Consider the following 19,851-nt stretch of genomic DNA (forward strand, 5'->3'; position numbering starts at 1 on the left):
CTCGACTCAATGTTCCCGCGCTCTCCCTAGCGGCCGCCGCGCCACCTCGCCCCTTCGCAGGCTCGTCGGCGGCGCAGCTCGCGTGACGGCCCTCCAGTAGCGGGAAGAAGTAAGATGGCGGTTGAAGGCGATCCGGAGTGGGGCCCCAGCAATTCGGTTGAGCCTTCTCCCTCCACCCGCTTCCGCCGGCCGGGCCCCTCCCGCCCGGCCCCTAGGGCCTCCCCACCCGGCCCCGGCGCTCCCCACCGTCCCCACTGCGCCAGGCACTCCCCGTCCACTTTCCCTTCTTCCCCCGCCTCAGGCTCCAACAAGAGGGGCCGGTGGGGCAGGCCGACCAAGCATCCCGCGGCTCCCGCTGCGCAGCGCTGCGCCCCGGCCCCGCCGCCGCCGCCGCCCACGTCCGGACCCATCCGGAGGCTCCGCTCGCCGCTACACGGTAGCAGCCGGGGCAGGTGGGCAGCCGCCAAGCTGAGGTGGTGCCCAAGACGCGGCTGAGCTCGCCCAGGCTGGGCAGCAGTAGCCGGCGGAAGTCGCCGCCGCCGGGCCCCGGCGCTAGCACCAGCGACCCGGGCGGGCGAGGGGCGGGGGCGAGGAGGCAGGGGCAGCCACCTAGCCCGGACCACCGCGGCCCGGAGCGTGGTCAACAAAGTGGTGCACGACGATGACTCCGATTATCGGGAGGAGCTGGAAGACGACGGTGAGGACGCCAGATACTACACGGAAAGCAGCTTCAGGAGCTGTAGTACCTACAGCAGCACTCCAGGTACCCACGCAGCTCAGTTGCTGCAGACTCCTTCCTCACCTCCTCTGCCCTTCTCCGCCCTCCCCGCTTGCTCACTTATGTGGTGTGCATCCTGCTCCGATCTCCCGCCAACCCCGCCGACCCCTAAGCAGAGGGGGAAATGCGAGGGGAAAGAGGCGCATTGTTCAAAGCGGAGATTGCATTGTTGCAGTTTGCAGGCCGCACTCTCTCGCTGCCCCCCCCCCCCCGCCCCCCTGCCAACCCCCTCTTTTTCCTCCTCAGAATTTGTGCCGTGTGCAGTGTCTCCACCGGGCAGGATTGAAACTTTGGCAAACACATATCCTTTGCATTCATTTTTCTCCCCTTGTTTTGGTGTGGTTTTCCGGAATGAAAGAAGCCTCTGGTTTTGCAAACCTCTTTGCATTTCTAATGTGGTTCCTTTCGGATTTTTATTATATATCTGTTCCTTAAAAGGGAGTTAAGGATTTGGACAGATTGTGGCATACAAACACACAAAAACACGCCTGTTTTCACACCCCTAGCTGTGGTTTTTAAATTGTGTTAAGGAAACGGATCATTTGGGTTAGTAGGGGAACCTTATCTGGTACTGTGTGTTTTTATTATTCGAGTGCTAATGGGCCCGTGCAACAGCTGCTGGTAAATGGCTGATTAAAAAGCAAAGCAGAAAGCCAAACAAGACCCAACCAAATTTGGTAATTCATCCGATTCAAAATTGTTTTGGTTAAATCAAAAATAAAAGTATAAGACCGCAGGAACGCGCGTCTTAACTCATTTGATCGCTTTGCCTTGCTTAGGGAGTGCAGTTTCGTGTCACCTGTTGCAGATGATGTGTAGTTGATCATCTAGACATAATTGCCGAAGATGAACTTTTGGACCAACTTCTGTCACACAGCGTCAGTATCAGATTTCTTACACAGCGACTTTTTCTTTTCACTCTTATTTCTGAGGAAAAAGCCCTCCTGAAATCCGTAGTGAATTTCTCCATGGTAACCCCTCTTATGTTTTCACACAGAAACATTTCTCTAGGCTGGTGCATTTTGTTAAACACCCCCGCCCCCTGCCCCCACCGCAAAGTCTACTTTGTATTAAATACGTGGTTGCAGTTTACTAAATTGTGAAATTAACCGAAACAACAACCGGCAAGACTTTCCTTTATAATTTTGCAAATCTAGATTAATTAGAATCTGTTTTTAAAAACATTTAAAAAATAAAGTTTATGAGGAAATACTTGTGATGAAAAAGTACGCTTTTTTCCTTGAAGTGAGTTGTGTCATGTCTTTCTCAGAGAAACTAGGGTAGTAGAAGTGGTTAAATTGCAAAGTTTCTGTTTTTTTAAATAAATGCTTAAATACTTATTGGAGAAGTAGGGTAGTATTATATTAAGCCAAATGTAAACCCATGTAGATTGTCCTAACATAAACTGAAAAAGTAATTTCTTTTGCCCAATAGTCAGAATCATTGCCAGACTTGCCCTGGGAGGCTGGCTAGAGAATGAAGGGAATGAATCAAGTGTCCGATATTTATGTCTTATATGTAGAAGGGAATACATGTAAATTCTTCCCAACCTAATTTTTAATGCATCTTTTTTTTGTTTGTTTGTTTGAGACAGAGTCTTGCTCTGTCGCCTAGGCTGGAGTGCAATGGCGCAATCTTGGCTGACTGCAAGCTCCACCTCCCGGGCTCAAGAGATTCTCCTGCCTCAGCCTCCATAGCAGCTGGGATTACAGGTACCCACCAGCGCGCCTGGCTAATGTTTGTATTTTTAGTAGAGATGGTGTTTCACCATGTTGGCCAGGCTGGTCTTGAACTCCTGACCTCGTGATCCACCCACCTTGGCCTCCCAAAGTGCTGGGACTACAGGCGTGAGCCACCGCGCCCGGCCTAGTACATCTTTTATAGTAATAACTTTTACCTTAAGAAATCACATGTTGGTCTTTGTACCCAGAGCCGGTAATTGAAACATGGAGACTGGATTGCATACACCCGTTGGAGAAGTTTTTTCTGGTTAGAGCTGAGACATTTTGGCAGGGCAGTAAGTCCTATTTGAAGGCCTAGCAAATAATATTTAGGATTGATGATTGTGCATAAGCTGACTTAAATTACAATTTGTAGCTAGGTGTCCTTTAAAAAAATGTGTTTACTTTTGATACTTTTGTGACATTTTGTTTTTCTTTTTTGGAGAAGGAGTTTTGCTCTTAGTGCCCTGGCTGGAGTGCAATGGTACAATCTCGGCTCACTGCAGCCTCCGCCTCCCAAATTCAAGCAGTTCTCCTGCCTCAGCCTCCCAAGTAGCTGGGATTACAGGCATGCACCATCACACCTAATTTTGTATTTTTAGTAGAGACGGGGTTTCTGCATGTTAGTCACGCTGCGAGGTCTCGAACTCCTGGCATCAGGTGATCCGTCCGCCTCAGCCTCGCAAAGTGCTGGGATTGCAGGCGTCAGCCACCATGCCCGGCCTGACTTTTTTTTTTTTTTTTTTTTTTTTTTTTTTTTTTTTTTGAGACGAGTCTCGCTCTGTCGCCCAGGCTGGAGTGCAGTGGCCAGATCTCAGCTCACTGCAAGCTCCGCCTCCCGGGTTTATGCCATTCTCCTGCCTCAGCCTCCCGAGCAGCTGGGACTACAGGCGCCCGCCACCTCACCCGGCTAGTTTTTTGTATTTTGTAGTAGAGACGGGGTTTCACCGTGTTAGCCAGGATGGTCTCGATCTCCTGACCTCGTGATCCGCCCGTCTCGGCCTCCCAAAGTGCTGGGATTACAGGCTTGAGCCACCGCGCCCGGCCCTATTTTGTTTTTTTCAATGACACTTGTAGCCTACTGTGTGTCTACTTGTCCTATCCGTATATGAAATGATTAACTCTGTAGAGACAGCATTGAGCCTATTCCCCTGCAGCTCCTGTAACAGTGTTTCGCGCATAGCCGCTGCTCATCAAAGGTTGGTTGGATAAATTATTGTTAGTAGATGAGAACTTGTAATAGATGAAGTTTTGATAATTCTACAGCGGGTGTCATAACCCCTAAATATTTTGGATTTAGGAAACTAAAAATTGTTCTAATTGGTTTTTGTTTTTTTTTGTTGTTGTTCTTTTCTAATTGGGTTTTAATGGACAATTTGATCAGTGAATGTTTTTATTTTTATTATTTATTTATTTATTTATTTGAGACGGAGTCTCGCTCTGTTGTCCAGGTTGGAGTACAGTGGCACGCACGATCTTGGCTGTCTGCAATCTTCGCCTCCCAAGTTCAAGCAATTCTCCTGCCTCAGCCTCCCGAGTTGCTGGGACTACAGGCGCACACCGTGGCCACGCCCAGCTAATTTTTTGTGTTTTAGTAGGGATGGGGTTTCACCGTGTTGCCCAGGCTGTTCTCGAACTCCTGAACTCAGGCAATCCGCCCTCCTCGTGCTAGGATTACAGGCGTGAGCCACCTCGCCCAGCCCAGTGAATGTTTTTCATTGCAAGAGTTACTTTGTTTTTGAGTTGCTGTTTCATATTGCTTGCCAGGCATTTTCCTTTATTTTCTGTGATGTTAATTTGGATGTTTTACCTTTTGCAGCACATTGTTTCTTAAGATTATGGTAAAATGGATGTGACTTTTTTTTCCTTATTTCTTCTAAAAACAAAATGGGGTACATGTGCAGAGCGTTCAGGTTTGTTGCATAGGTATACGTGTGCCATGGTGGACTGATACACCTATTGACCTGCCCTCTAAGTTCCCTTCTCTTGCCCCCTACCCCACCAGATGTGAGTGATGTTTTGAGTTCTAAACTTTTAGAACATGCCCACTTGCCTCGAATGAGTAACAACGCGTGACAGTGAGTTGTTTAGGCTCAGTACTAGTTTCAATGGTTTTATAGTCTGTACTTCCTGGGTGGAGGGCTGTCAGGTAAATGTGTAGATGGAAGAATGGTTTAAGATATATGAATAACACATAAAGAAGTATGATGAATTTGAATCCTGTTGTACTGCAAAGGCTGAAAGAGGAATTTACTTTATTGGTAATTTAGAGTAATTTGATTAATTTTTATAGTTTACAGCGTTGGCTTAGTTACTGACATTTGACATTCCTAAGAAATCACCCACTCCTAGTATAAGAAATAACTCAGTATTTTGTGGCTAATATAACTTAATGCAGTGACTTTAGTTGATATTACTAAAGTCATACAAAGTTTATTTATTGAAGATTGTTTTCCTTTTATGGGAAGAATGTAAGGATGACAACTGTTTAGTGTAAAATTGAAATCACCTAGGGTTGCTTAAGCTGAAGGCATGTGGCTGAATAATGCTTTGATTAATTTGTTTTGACTTTTTAAATTTAGAATTATTTCAGCCTATAGGTTTTATGACATTGCCAATATAATGAGAAGGATTGTGTAGGAAGTGTTTTCAATAGGCATTTGGTGAAGTTCTGACAGCACTTTGAAATTAAGCATTTGCTAATTTTAAGAAATTGTATTTAAAACAGAATGTTGTGTTTCAGTCTCAAGTCTTGTGTGAGACTTCTGAGAATACTTACCTGGAATTTTAAAACTTGGAACCTCTGATGACTTCATAAAACAAAAGTCCTGGTGTTATCCTGAGAGAGTTAGTGATTTATGTCCTCTAAGGATTGTGACAGTGGAGATCAGTGGCAGAGATGCCATGAGGGAACCATAGATTTACCTCAAACAGAATTTATCACTGGTTTGACAATATTATTCCCACCAGTGTCAACTTAATATCTTTTCAGTATAATTTCTGATTGCTACAGGTGTGGTACAAAGTGCAGTGGGCATTTAAAGGAGGGAGAGATTATGTACCCTGTTTAAGGGGATTGGTGTGGGCATAGGCTTCCTGGATGGGCATGTGGAGGGTAAGGACAGGCAGATTGAAGGAGGGAGGGGGAGGGAGCAGGAGGAGTAGCAGGCACTTGTTGTAAAGTGTGGGCAGTCTCAAGTAACTCGGTTTAACAAGAGCCTGAGAGTGTGAATAGGAAATAAACCAAAGCTCCCTTGTATGCTGTGTTGGGCAGTACCTAGAGGATCAGGCTATAGCAACTGTGCTTTCCCTCTCATCTGTAGAATAAGGATTGGGCTAGATTGTGATCCTCAGACCTTTTCCCTCCTGAACCCCCCGAGGAGATATGCTGTATTCCCAGCAGCACCATGCACAAACATGAAACGGAACCACATCAAATCACAGAGATGCTGTTGAACCACTGGTGTGGCCTTTCTCCCAAACTGAGAGAATTACTAGGGAAGTGGCCTGAAACTCTCTCTGTCTTTCAAATCTATTTCAAATCTTTAACTTTGGGTATGGGATGATCGGAAGATCTTGAAAGAGTGAGGTGTGGTTTCAGAGGGATGCCACGAAGTTTAGCATAGCTTCTGTTCTGCAGGATGGATTGACAAGGACGAGATAGCTGGTGGGTTTTGTAGTCCTGAATGGAAGATCAGTCCAGGAGGTACTTTAGAGTTCTTCAGGCCTTGACACATAGAGTGTAGAGAGAGGAATGCATCACCTATGCCTCCCTAAGAATGATAGTACTTTCAGGAACAATAGGGAGGTCAAGATTATAAGGGAAATTAATGACATCTGTTTTCAGGTATCAGTACCTCAAGAGGTTAAACATGGGAATTAAAATGAGAGCCAAAAGCGTTTTGAAAAAGTTAGGCAACATGATTTGTGAGTAGTAGAGAGGCGTGTCCTAGTTATGCAGTAATAAATAGTCTTGCATACGGTTCACGCTTTTCTATTCTGCTCACGCATGGGCGTGTTTGGAAGTTTGTATTGAAACATGCATATAAAAGGACTGGGCATGTTAAGACCAGGAGCTCTGGTCTCTTCTGTTAGGTCCTCCTTTCCTCAGTCCTCAAGACCCCGTGTCTTCCCTTTGACTAAAGACCCGTAATGGTGGAGACATGGGGGTGAGAGAGTGGTAGTCATGGTGGGCAGGTGGTAATCTGGGTAAGGCAGGAGCAAATCCTAGCTGATGCCCTTTTCCCTTCCTGCTCCTTAGCCAGGCTCGAATCCCGCTTCCTGGGAGATCTTCCCTGAGTCCTGTTGCGCACCTTGTTCTTCCTTCTCTTTGAGTGCCTGTTGACAGTGGCTATGATCTCAGCACTAGCTTAACACTGACACTAATTATTCTAATTTTTTTTTTTCTTTTGAGACGGAGTCTCACTCTGTCACCCAGGCTGGAGTGCAGTGACACAATCTCGGCTCACTGCAACCTCCGCCTCCCAGGTTCAAGCGATTCCCCTGCCTCAGCCCTCTGAGTGGCTGGAACTACAAGTGTCTACCACTAAACCCAGCTAATTTTTGTACTTTTTAATAGAGACAGGGTTTTACCGTATTGGCCAGGCTGGTCTTGAACTCCTGACCTCGTGATCCACCTGCCTCGGCTTCCCGAAGTGCTGGGATTATAGGCAGGAGCCACCGCGCCCGGCCTCTAATTTTTTTCTGCTTTTGGTTCTTTAACGTAAGCATCAGGAGGCAGCATGTTTCTTAACTTAAAAAAAAAAATTTATACATTGAAATGCACTTTAAAAGATCGAAAGTGACCATATGGAAAGAATTAAAATGCATGTAATTAAATATAATGTTTTAATTGTTTTGTCTGCTGGCATATATCTAAAATTTTTATGTTTTTCTAGATAGTTATTTTCAAATATTATTTTGTGATTGTCACATTTTAAAAACAGTGAGAATAATAGTTAACATTTACTGAACATCTTTTAAATTGCAGAATGATTTTCAAGCAATATTTATGAAAATTCAGTTTTTAAAAGGTAACAGCTTTATGGAGATATAATTTACATACTGTAAAATGTAACCCTTGTAAAGTATATAATTTAGGTTTTTTTTAGTATATTGACAGAGTTGTGCAACCATTAACACTACCTAATCCAGCATGTTTTTATGCCCCTGCAAAAGAAGTCCATACCTATAGCAGTCACTCCCTGTTCTTCACCTCCCTCCTGCTCACCCCCTGGCAACCACTAATCTACTTTCATTCTCTGTTGATTTGTCTCTTACGGACATTACTTATTAAGTGGAATAATACAATGTATGGCTTCTGTCATTTAGCCTAATGTATTCAAGGTTTATGCATATCTTAGCATGTATCAGTACTATATTTGAATAACACTTCATTGTATGGCTATACCACTCTTTTTTTTTTAAATGGAGGCAGGGTCTTGCAATGTTGCCCAGGCTAACCTGAAACTCCTGGGCCCAGGCTTCCTGCCTCAGCCTTCCAGCCTCCAGAGTAGCTAGGGTTACAGGCACACACCTCTGTGCCCAGAGACCATGGTTTGCTTATCCATTTCGTAAGTTCATGGACACTTTAACTGTTTCCACTTTTTGGCTATTATGAATAATGCTGCTGAGCACATTCGTGTACATTTATCTATACGTATGTTTTCATTTCTCTTAGGTAGATAACTACGATTATTTGCTGAATTATTGCAAATTAAATTTTAATTTCTTTTTTTTTTTTTTTTGACACAAAGTCTCACTCTGTCACCCAGACTGGAGTACAGTGGCATGACCATGGCTCACTGCAACCTCTGCCTCCTGGGTTCAAGCGATTCTCCTGCCTCAGCCTCCTGAGTAGCTGGGACTACAGGTGTGTGCCACCACGCCTGGCTAATTTTTGTAATTTTAGTAGAAGGGGATTTCACCGTGTTGGCCAGGCTGGTCTTGAACTTCTGACCTCAAGTGATCCACCCACTTTGGCCTCCCAAAGTGCTGGGATTACAGGTGTGAGCTACCGCGCCTGGCAGAAAATAATTCAGGAGTTAGAATGAATCCTTAATGATAGATTGGTTAGGCTGGGATGTGGTGAGTGGAGAAAAGGAGTCATGGATGAACTGACTTCTAAATCTCCTGTTAGAAATGCTTGCTCCCCAGTGCTGTAAAGAAATAGCACTTGAACATAAATGTAATTTATTTAGTAAGGCCATTATTACTTCCTGCAGAAAGGGTACACTCGCCAGCAGTTTTGCCATGAGAGTACACCGAACAAAGAAGACAGGGTCATTTATAAACTGAAGCGTCTACCCTACTGCTCTGTCTGGTTTCCTTTGACTGGAACGGGACCTCACATTCTGTATTTGTCCCTATTGGCTAGTAACTTAGAACTTTTAAAAGAGGCAAAGGTAGAGGGGAACAAAGGAAGAAGTAACTTATGGAATGTTGAGAAAGGTAAAAACACTTTTAAATAAGGAAGAGGAGGCGAGGTGTGGTAGCTCATGCTTGTAATCCCCCCACTTTGGGAGGCCGAGTTGAGCAGATCACCTGAGGTTGGGAGTTTGAGACCAGCCTGACTAGCATGGAGAAACCTCATCTCTACTAAAAATACAAAATTAGCTGGGCATAGTGGTACGTGCCTGTAATCCCAGCTCCTCAGGGGACTGAGGCAGGAGAATCACTTGAACCTGGGCGGCGGAGGTTGTGGTGAGCCAAGATCATGCCATTGCACTCCAGCCTGAGCAACAAGAGCGAAATTCCATCTCAAAAAAATAAATAAAATAAGATAAGATAAATAAAATAAAATGGAACAGGCTATGACCTAATGCTTGCTTGGACCACTATAAGCATGCCAGGGCAAATACTTAGGCTACATTGTGGGAGCTAAGAACATAAAGCACATTGATTTTTTTATTACGGCTAGCAGATATTTAAGAATGTTAGCACAGGTCTTCGAATAAATTTTGCTTGTAAGAGAAGTTACTATTTATTCCTAATTAGACAGGGAGGAAAATCTTTGAAGAGGAACCTCTACTTTACTTTTTACATCTCCCTTATTTCTTTTTTCCTTATTCACTCCTTATTTCTTCTTTTCATCTCAACTTGATGTAGTAATATTGATTTCTTTGTAGTTCCCACACACCTAACTCCTAGTCACCCATCCATCACTTTCTCCAGCGTGCCATCTCTGATCACCATTCCCTGTACCCCTAGGTGGGGCTGAGTTCCTTTGGTTCCCACCCCCTTAACCTCCAGGACCATGTGCATTAATTATTTTAGTTTCCAAATATTTGGGGATTTTTTAGGTATCTTCCTGTTACTGATTTCTAATTTCATTTCATTTTGTTCAGAGAGCATACTTTGTATGACTTTAATTTTGTAAAACATTTTTAGAAGTTTGTTTTGCACCCCAAAATTTTGTCACTCTAAGTGAATGTTCCATATGTACTTGAAAAGAATTTTGTATTCTGCTTTTGTTAGGTGGAGTATTGCATGAATATCAATTAGGTCAAGTTTGTTGATAGTGTTATTAAGATCTGTCTTTCTACTTGTTCTGTTGATCACTGAGAGAAGTGTTGAAGTCGACAGCTATTGTGAAGGATTTGTCTGTTTCTCCTTGAAGTTCTCGCAATCTTCATGTATTTTGAGGCTCTGTATTCATGTATTTTGAGGCTTCTTCCTAAAGTCCATACACCTTTAGGAAGGATTGTTTTATCCTCTTGATTACTTAACCCCTTTATCTATATCTTTGTCTGTTAAGACGTGGAACTGAAATGGCCTGTTAATGATCTGGCCCTTCCTTCATTACACCCTACTTTGGGCAGGGAATGTCCCAGTCAGTCTCTGTAGTGCCTGGTTAAATCTCTTGAATGCAGTAGGCAGCACAGGTAATTGTGGAACTGAATGTTGAGTCAAAGCCTGTGGATTGTTTTCACCCTCTGTACTGTCCAGTATGGTAGCTACTAGACAAATGTGGAGAGTTAAATTAATTGAAACTAAGTAGGCCAGGCGTGGTGGCTCACACCTGTAAGTCTCAATACTTTGGGAGGCTGAGGTGGGAAGTCACTTGAGGCAGCAGTTCAAGACCAGCCTGAGCAACAGGGTTTTGTAAAAACCCTGTCTTCACAAAAGAATTAAAATAGTTGGGCATAGGATGGCGTGCCTGTAGTCCTACCTATTTGGGAGGCTGAGGTGGGAGGATTGCTTGAGGCCAGGAGTTTGAGGCTGTAGTCATCTATGGACTATGCCACCACACACTAACCTGGGTGACAGAATGAGAACCCATCTCTTAAAAAAAAAAAATTAAGTAAAATGAAAACTTCAGTTTCTCCAGTGGCACCAGCTATTATATGTTCATTTCAAGTGCTCTGTATTCACGTGTATTGCACCACACAAATGTAGAGCATTTGGGGCATTTCCTATCATTGCAGAAAGTTCCCCTGGACTCATTGTAGGCAGTCTGCCTCTGTTAGACCAGTGAGAATTTACCTAACATCTCTTTTTTTCCTAGCCTTGTATTTGCCCTAAATCCTGCACAGCTTGGGTAGCCCCAGCGATCTGGCTGAGTGAGGTCCTCCTTTGTGGAGACTCTGGGCCCCGCGTTATTTGTGTATGTGATGGTATCGCATTTCTGCAATAAGATTTGGGGTCATGTGTGAGATGACTTTCCATTATTTGTTGTTCTTTGTGGTAGGGTGAAGAGGCAGTCAGTTAACACATGATTAGAAAATCTGCCACAGTCCTGGTAAAATTAAGCTAAGAGTCATATATATAGGCCAGAAGGGAAGGAAGGATTAGGATTCAGAGACTTTTGGTTGAGAAATTAAATTTGATAACTCAGAGAATTTCAGTGTTATAAAAATGTAAATGTTGATATGCAAACTGAATTGTGAGATGTTAGTATGTCCTAGTGTGTCTGGATTCTCCTATATAAAATCTCTTTCTCAGGAGTCACTGGTCAAATTATTTATCTATGGAACCCCCTGAGATTTGCTAAGAAAGTTATGCTTGGACTCCTCTCTACTCATGGATATGTTCTGTAATTCACACACTTGGGAAACGGCATGGCCATGTGATTCATACCAAATGGCAACATTCAGTAGGTGCAGTTTATATGCTTTACTAGAAATACGGCTTCTTGCTCGATTTCAGAATGTTCATAGTGCCTCTTTTGAGGTCTGTGTGTATATTTTATTTATGGAAGTTAAAAAGTATTTCAGAAATGCATATATTAATCTGTGTGGAATTTCTCTTGTCCTTGGACCAAGAAGTGGTCCAACACTTAAAACAGTGAATAACACCTTAGCCCATCCTAAAACAATCCTTCCTAAAGGTTTATGAACTTAATAACAAAGCCTCAAAATACATGAGGACTCGTAGAACTCCAAGGAGAACCAGACACATCCTTAACAATATTGTAGACTTCAACACTCTTCTTACAGTAATCAAGAGAACAAGTAGATAGAAAGAAAGTGCACTTTTCCCTGTTTCTGTAGACATCAAAATTATTTCACACACTTCTGAAAGTCTCATTCAGTAAATTACTCATGTCTCCACCTTTTGACTGTACTGTGCTTTCAAAGTGCTGTGCAAAGAATAAAAAGTTTTAAAGTGACTTTACTGTAATTTCAGATACATATTTGAACTTTTGAGTCTGAATTATCCAGGTGAAATGCATTGGATCTCTGATCCTCTGTAAACTGGGAAGATTACCTTCTTCCAGGTATGCTGGTTGTCCTTAACTGCCTTAATGGCATGAGTTGTGAATCTTCTCTGTCTCAGAAGAAACCTAACAGTGGAGATTGTTTATGGCAAGGGTCACAAATTTACATGCTCAGAAGGTTAGGACCCTCTGTAAGGTAAAGACATGAAGTGCCCCCTTCTTTATTAACACATAACTGCATTTGCTGATAATATTTATTTGCCTAGAATTCAGGCCCTTTTTGCTTTTACAGACAGCGCTGTCCTAAATGTGCTAGAGAAGTATCTTTAGTCACTTAAGCTGGTGTTTCTGTAGGGTAGGTTCCTAGGAGTGGGACTGGATTGTTGGGTTACAGTCTGTGCCATTTAGAAGACTGAACCAGATTATACTCTCAGCATCTGTTTGTTTTTAAACCTTCCCTAGTCTGTGCTTACGTGTTTTTTTGTTTTTGTTTTTGTTTTTTTGAGATGGAATCTCACTCTGTCACCCAGGCTGGAATACAGTGGTGTGATCTGGGCTCCTGCAACCTCCACCTCCCTGGTTCAAGCAGTTCTCCTGCCTCAGCCTCCCGAGTAGCTTAGATTACAGGCGCATGCCACCATGCCCGGCTTATTTTTTTGTATTTTTGGTAGAGACAGGGTTTCATCATGTTGGCCAGACTGGTCTCAAACTCCTAACCTCAGGCAGTCCGCCCGCCTGGGCCTCCCAAAGTGCTGGGATTACAGGCGTGAGCCACTGCGCCTGGCCTATGTGGTTTTTAAAGTTACTTTTTCTAGAATCTACTAAGGTTTACTCAGACCTTTAGCAGGTGTTGGATAGTTACTAGGCCCAAAGTCCTCTTCTCATGAATTTATTGGCAAATACACTCACATGCGATGTGATAGGAGACTCTGAGGTTTACCTCCCAAACAGCAGGATGTCTGTTCTGAGAATTTCCTGGCCAAGTGGTAGAAAGTACCATGGAAATGGAGTCTTCATTGCTTCTTACTTAACTTGAGTTTGGACCATAGAGAAGCCATTCTTCTGTGGACCTCAGTTTACTCACCTGTACAGTGTAGGATGGACTAGATTATCTAATGGTCAGGGGATTGGCAGACTTGTTCTTAGGGTACCAATTAGTAAATGTTTTAGGTTTTGCAGGCCACCTGGCTCTGTCACAGCTGCTCAGCTCTGCCCTTGTAGGATGAAAGCAGCCATAGACAATAAGTAGACAAATGAGTGTGGCTGTGTTCTAATAAAACTTTATTTACAAAAACAGGCTGTGGCTGGCCTTAGATTTTTCACCCCATTTTTGAGCTCTTGACATTCATTTATTCATTAGTCTGTGATTTTGATAATTAGTTTAGGAAAAAAGCTTTGACTTTCATAAATAATGCTTCTGGAAATCTAGTAAAATCTTTAAATTTTATTTTTGCTTTTTCTCTTTATCAGGAAAGTAATGTAGAAAATTCAGAAAACCCAGAACATTAATATTTTGGTTCCTCTCATTAGGTAACCATCTTTAGGTGAACATGTGTACATGCATCCTTTTTTTTTTCTTTCTTTCTTTTGAGCAGGAGTCTCACTCTGTTACCCAGGCCACCCAGTGGCGTGATCTCGGCTCACTGCAACCTCCACCTCGCAGGTTCAAGCGATTCTCCTGCCTCAGCCTCCCGAGTAGCTGGGACTACAGGTGCTCGCTGCCACGCCCAGCTAATTTTTTGTATTTTTTAGAAGAGATGGGGTTTCACCATGTTGCTCAGGCGATGTCAAACTCCTGAGCTCAGGCAGTCCGCCAGCCTCAGCCTCCCAAAGTGTTGGGATTACAGGCGTGAGCCACTGCACCCGGCACATGTGTATGTACATACTTTTTACAAAATTGGGCGAAGTATGATTTATTTGCTAAATATTTTCACCTGTGCCATGAAATCTCATTTTATCTTTAATTTGTCTATAAAAATACCTGTTCTCCTAGGGGGCTTCTAGTTGAAAACTCATTAATTTAAACTTAATTTTGAATTCAGCCACCTATTTTTTTTCTATTTGTTTCTTGTAGCTTTTGCTTTGATTGGAATAACTTTATCTAGGAATAAAGTTGTATCATCTGCAAACATGAATCATATACACATCTGATATTCTTATTATATCTCCTTCTTCTCTTCAAATTACATTGCCTCTACCGTTGATGGGAACCTGGGTAATAAAAAAAAAAAAAGAGGGAAAAACATTGCTTTCCCTACCACCACCTCCACCACAGTATCACGTGTTAGTTATAATGATAGGCATCTAGTGCCATCCCGGTTCAGCGGAGCTGATGCAGATATGTAATGGTTAGCTGTTGGTTTGAGGCCTTTAATATTTGAGTGTATTCGCCTGTTTCAATTGCTTTTGTAAGTTTTTTTTTTTTTTAATCAGATATGGCTATTATATTTTGTCAAATGCCACCTTAGCATCTTTTAAGATGATCATATAGTTTTTCTCCTGCTTGCTACATATTAATTACAGTAGTGGATATTCATAGAATCATATTAGTAGATCTTATATTGATTCACCCTTACATTCTTGCAGCGAACCTCTCTTGATCACATTATTTTTTCATGTACTGTTGGACTTTTATTTATTTATTCATTTATTTATTTTTGAGATGGAGTTTCGCTCTTGTTGCCCATGGTGGAGCGCAATGGCGCGATCTCAGCTCACCACAACCTCTGCCTCCCGGGTTCAAGTGATTCTTCTGTCTCAGTCTCCTGAGTGGCTGGGATTACAGGCGCCTGCCACTGCGCCTGGCTCACTTTTAATGTTTTTGGTAGAGACAGGGTTTCACCATGTTGGCCAGGCTGATCTTGAACTCCTGACCTCAGGTAATCCGCCGGCCTCGGCCTCCCAAAGTGCTGGGATTACAGGCGTGAGCCACCACGCCCGGCCTGTTTGACTATTAAAAAGGTATCTTAATTTTTTAATAAAATAGTTTATGCATGTACAGTGCATAATGTATTTGTGATTCATCTGTGTTGTTGTGTCAGTAGTTTCTTTATTGCTGAGTAGCAGTCCCTTACATGAGTGTATCACAGTGCATTTATCTGCTCCATAGTTGAATATTTCAGTTATTTCTAGTTTTTGGGAGCTATGAATAAAGCTGCCCTAAACATTTCCATAATGTTTTTTGTATGAACACAATACTCGTTTCTTTTGAGTAAATACCTAGGAGTATGATTTCTGGGTCGTATGTTTATAAGAAACTGCCAAAACTGTCTTCCAAAGTAGCTGTACCATTTTGCATTCTTACCTGCAAATGTGTGAAGAGTTCTAGTTGCCCTGTGTCCTCCCTGGCACTTGACATCGTCAGTTTTTGTTGTTTTATTTTTAGCCACCTTAATAAGTATATGGTGGTAGCTCCTTCTGCTTTTAATTTGCTTGTCCCTAATGACTGATGGTTCTGAGTCTCTTTTTATGTGCATCTTTTTATTTGCCTTCTGTATATTATTGTTTATGGAAAAATACTGAAATCTTTTTTTTTTTTTCTTTTTCTGAGATAGAGTCTTGCTCTGTTGCCCAGGCTGGAGAACAGTGGCACAGTCACCACTCACTGCAGCCTCCACCTTCTGGGCTCAAGCCATCCTCCCACCTCTCAGCCTCCCAAGTAGCCGGGATTGCAAGTGCGCACATCCACACCTGGCTAGTTTTTGTTTTTTTTGTTTTTTTTTTAATAGAGATGGGGTTTTGATATGTTGCCCAGACTGATTTCGAACTCCTGGGCTTAAGCGAGCCGCCTGCCTCGGCCTCCAAAAGTGCTGAGATTACAGGCATGAGCTGCCCTGCCTGGCCAAGATACCAGAATCTTTAAGATGTTTAATTGGGTTGCTTTCTTTATTGTTATTCTACTTTTATATATATATATGTGTATATATATTTTTAGACAGAGTCTCGCTCTTTCACCCACGCTGGAGTGCAGTGGCATGATCTTGGCTTGCTGCAGCCTATCATTCCCCCCGACCCCTGGGCTCAAGGTAATCCTCCCACCTCAGCCTCCCAAGTAGTCGGGACCACAGGTGCATGCCACCATGTCTGGTTAATTTTTGTATTTTTAACGGAGATGGGGTTTTGCTATGTTGCCCAGGCTGGTCTTGAACTCCTGAGCTCAAGCAATCTGCCTGCCTTGGCCTCCCAAAGTGCTGGGATCACAGGCATTAACCACCATGCCTGGCCATTTTCTTATTATTGGCTAGTAAGAGTTCTTTATATATTTTGGATATAAGTGTTTTGTTAGGCTGTGTGATGTTCATATATTTTCTCCCCATCTGTGCCTTGTGTTTCATTGTCTTAGCAGTGTCTTTTTCCCAGAGCATAAGTTTTAAATTTTAGTGAAGTCTGATTTACCACATTTTTTTCTTACACATTTCGTGTTCATCTGACAACTCTGCCTGACCCAGACCTTGCCAGACTTTTTCTGTAAAAGGTCAGATAGTAAATATTTCAGGCTTGCTGTCCCTGTTGCAACTCTGCCATTGTAGCAATGAAAGCAGTCAGCTGTTCCAATAAAACTTTTTGAACACTGCAGTTTGAATTTCACATAATTTTCAAATTATCAGTTATATTGTTATTCTTTTGATTATTACAAAAACAGGTAGTGGATTGGCCATGGTTTGCTGATTCCAGGCCTAACTAACCCAAGTTCACAAAGATTTTCCTCTTTGATTTTGTTGTGGTCGCTGTTGTTCCACACCTTCTTTTTTCACTGTTTCCTTAAGGTAGAGTGTACATATTTATAAGGGTACATGTAATATTTTGATAGATTCATACAATGTGTAATGATCAAATCAGGTTAATTAGGCTATCCATCATCTCAGATGTTTATCCTTTTTTTTGTATTGGAAGCATAACAAGTGTTCTAGCTATTTTAAAATATGCACTAAGTTATTGTTGACTGTAGTCACCCTACTGTGCAAACAAAAGCTAAAACTTATTCCATCTGACTGAGTTTTTATGCCCATGAATCAACTTGTCTTCATCCCTAACTGCTTCCCAGCCCCTGGTAACCATCATTCTACTGCCTATCTCCATGACATCAACTTCTTAATCTCTCATACATGAATGAGAATATGTGATACTTGTCTATCTGTCCTTGGCCTACTTCACTTAACATAATGTCCTCCAGGTTTTATTTTCCAAACCTCAAGCTTTATAGATGAAGGTTTTCACTTTTTTTTTTTTTTTTTTTTTTTTTGAGACGAAGTCTTGCTCTGTCACCTAGGCTGTAGTGCAGTGGCACAATCTCGGCTCGGTGCAGCCTCCGCCTCCCGGGTTCAAGCGATTCTCCTGCCTCAGCCTCCCAAGTAGCTGGGACTACAGGCGCCTACCATCATGCCTGGCTAGTTTTTGTATTTTTAGTAGAGACGGGGTTTCATCGTGTTAGCCAGTCAGTTCTTGAACCCCTGACCTCGTGATCCACCTGCCTAGCCTCCCAAAGTGCTGGGATTACAGATGTGAGCCACCACGCCCGGCCTGGATTCCCTTTTTTAATGGCTGAATAATATCCTATTGTGCATATATACCTCATTTTCTTTGATTTTTCTTTCTTTATTTTTAAATAGAGACGAGGTCTCACTGTATTGCCCAGGGTGGGCTTGAACTTTTGGGCTCAAGCAATCCTCCTGCCGTGGCCTCCCAAACTGCTGGGATTCCAGGCTAAACCGTTGTGCTCCTTTATGCTTTTTTTTTTTTTTTTTTGAGACAAAATCTTGCTCTGTTGCCCAGGCTGGAGTGCGGTGGCACGATCTTGGCTCACTGCAACCTCCACCTACTGGGTTGAAATGATTCTTCTGCCTCAGCCTCCCGAGTAGCTGGGATTACAGGTGCCCACCACCACACCTAGCTAATTTTGGGTTTTTAGTAGAGGTGGGGTTTCACCATGTTGTCCAGGCTGGTCTGGAACTCCTGACCTCAGATGATTCACCTGCCTTGGCCTCCCAAAGTGCTGGGATTACAGGCATGAGCCACAGCTCCCAGCCCCTTTGTGCACTTTTAAAAACATATCTTAGAATTTGTGATATGTGTTTTATTTTCATTTTCATTTGGGTCACAATATTATAAAATTTCTATTATGACTTACTCTTTGATCCATGATTTGTTTTAAAACATACTGTTTAATTTTCAAACATTTAGGGATTTCCCAGACGTCTTCGTTGTTGGTTTCTAATTTAATTCCATTATGGTTAGAGAACATACTTGGTATGATGAATTTAAAAAAAAAATTAGAGGTTTGTATATGGCCTGAAACATGGTTTGTTTAGGTAAATGTTCAGTTTGTAATAGGAAAGACGCTGCTGTTAGGTAAAGTGTTTCATAAATAATAATTAGGTCAAGTTGGTTGATTGTGTTAAAGTCTTCTGTATCCTTGCTGATTTCCTGTCTGCGTGTTCTAGTGATGACTGATAAAGGAATGTTGAAGTCTACAACGATTGTTATGGGTTTGTTCTCTTTCTCCTTGAAATTCTGTCTGTTTACATATCCTGTATTTTGAGGCCCTGTTACTAGATGCAGAAACATTTACAGGTTTGTCCTCTTGATTATTTGACACCTTTATCACTCTGAAATAACCTTTATTTCTGGCAGTAATCATTATATTAAAAACCATTATTTGGCCAGGCATGGTGACTCACGCCTGTAATCCCAGCACTTTGGGAGGCCAAGGCGGGTGGATCACCTGAGGTCAGGAGTTTGAGACCAGACTGGCCAACATGGTGAAACCCTATCTCTTCTAAAAATAGAAAAACAGCCTGGCACGGTGGCATATGTCTGTAGTCCCAGCTACTCAGAAGGTTGAGGCAAGAGAATCACTTGAATCCAGGAGGTGGATATTGCAGTGAGCCGAGATCATACCACTGTACCCCAGCCTGGGAAGCAGAGCAAGACTCCATCTCTAAATACATACATACATACATAAATACAGGCCGGGTGCTGTGCCTCACGCCTGTAATCCCAGCACTTTGGGAGGCCGAGGCGGGTGAATCACCTGAGGTCAGGAGTTCGAGACTATCCTGGCTAAGATGGTGAAACACTGTCCCTACTAAAAATACAAAAATTAGCCAGGCATGGTGGTGAGCACCTGTAATGCCAACTACTTGGGAGGCTGAGGCAGGAGAATTGCTTGAAGCCGGGAGGCAGAGGTTGCAGTGAGCCGAGTTTGTGCCACTGCACTCTAGCCTGGGTAACAGAGCAAGACTCCATCTTAGAAAAACAAAAAACAAACAAACAAAAAACCATCATTTAATACTAATATAAAATTAGCGTTTTATATTAGTAATATAATACTGTTTTTGACTAGTGTTAGAATGACATATTTTTCTCTACCCTTTTGCTTTTAATCTATATATCATGATATTCATTTACTTTTTAATTTGTAAAAATAGAGATGGGGATTTGCCATGTTGCCCAGGTTGGTCTTCAGTTCCTGGGCTCAAGCCACCTGTCTACCTCAGCCTCCCAAAATGCTGGGATTATAAGCATGAGCCACCATACCTGGCCATATCATTATATTTTCAAATGGTTTCTTGTTTTTTTAATTTTTCTTTTAAATGTAATCTGACAGCGTCTTTTAATTAATGTGTTTTGGACCATTTACATTTAATATGATTGATAATGACTGGATTTAGGTTTCCTATTTTATTATTTGTTTT

General features: G+C 42.5%; 1 protein-coding gene and 1 long non-coding RNA gene across 15 annotated transcripts in view; one reads left to right on the forward strand and one right to left on the reverse strand.

Annotated features, from left to right (window-relative positions):
* The window catches only part of LOC103243248 (leucine-rich repeat-containing protein 37A3-like), a 61,057-nt gene continuing 41,206 nt past the window's right edge, over window positions 1–19,851 (forward strand). For 6 of the 14 annotated variants that reach the window (XM_073005193.1, XM_073005196.1, XM_073005203.1 and 3 more), the window contains exons 1-2: window positions 166–763; window positions 1,025–2,490. The gene's annotated coding sequence lies outside the window, so the exon portion shown is untranslated. Of the gene's footprint in view, window positions 110–165; window positions 764–1,024; window positions 2,491–19,851 lie in introns of those variants that run through there. The other 8 variants (XM_073005198.1, XM_073005201.1, XM_073005192.1 and 5 more) reach the window with 7 other exon arrangements.
* On the reverse strand, window positions 15,656–16,304 carry LOC140708685 (uncharacterized). Its single transcript, XR_012088888.1, has 2 exons — window positions 16,196–16,304; window positions 15,656–15,802 (listed from the first exon to the last, which is right to left on the reverse strand). It is a non-coding gene; the product is annotated as an uncharacterized lncRNA (long non-coding RNA).

This window comes from Chlorocebus sabaeus, chromosome 16 (genome assembly GCF_047675955.1).
Source record: "Chlorocebus sabaeus isolate Y175 chromosome 16, mChlSab1.0.hap1, whole genome shotgun sequence".
Taxonomy (NCBI): domain Eukaryota; kingdom Metazoa; phylum Chordata; class Mammalia; order Primates; family Cercopithecidae; genus Chlorocebus; species Chlorocebus sabaeus.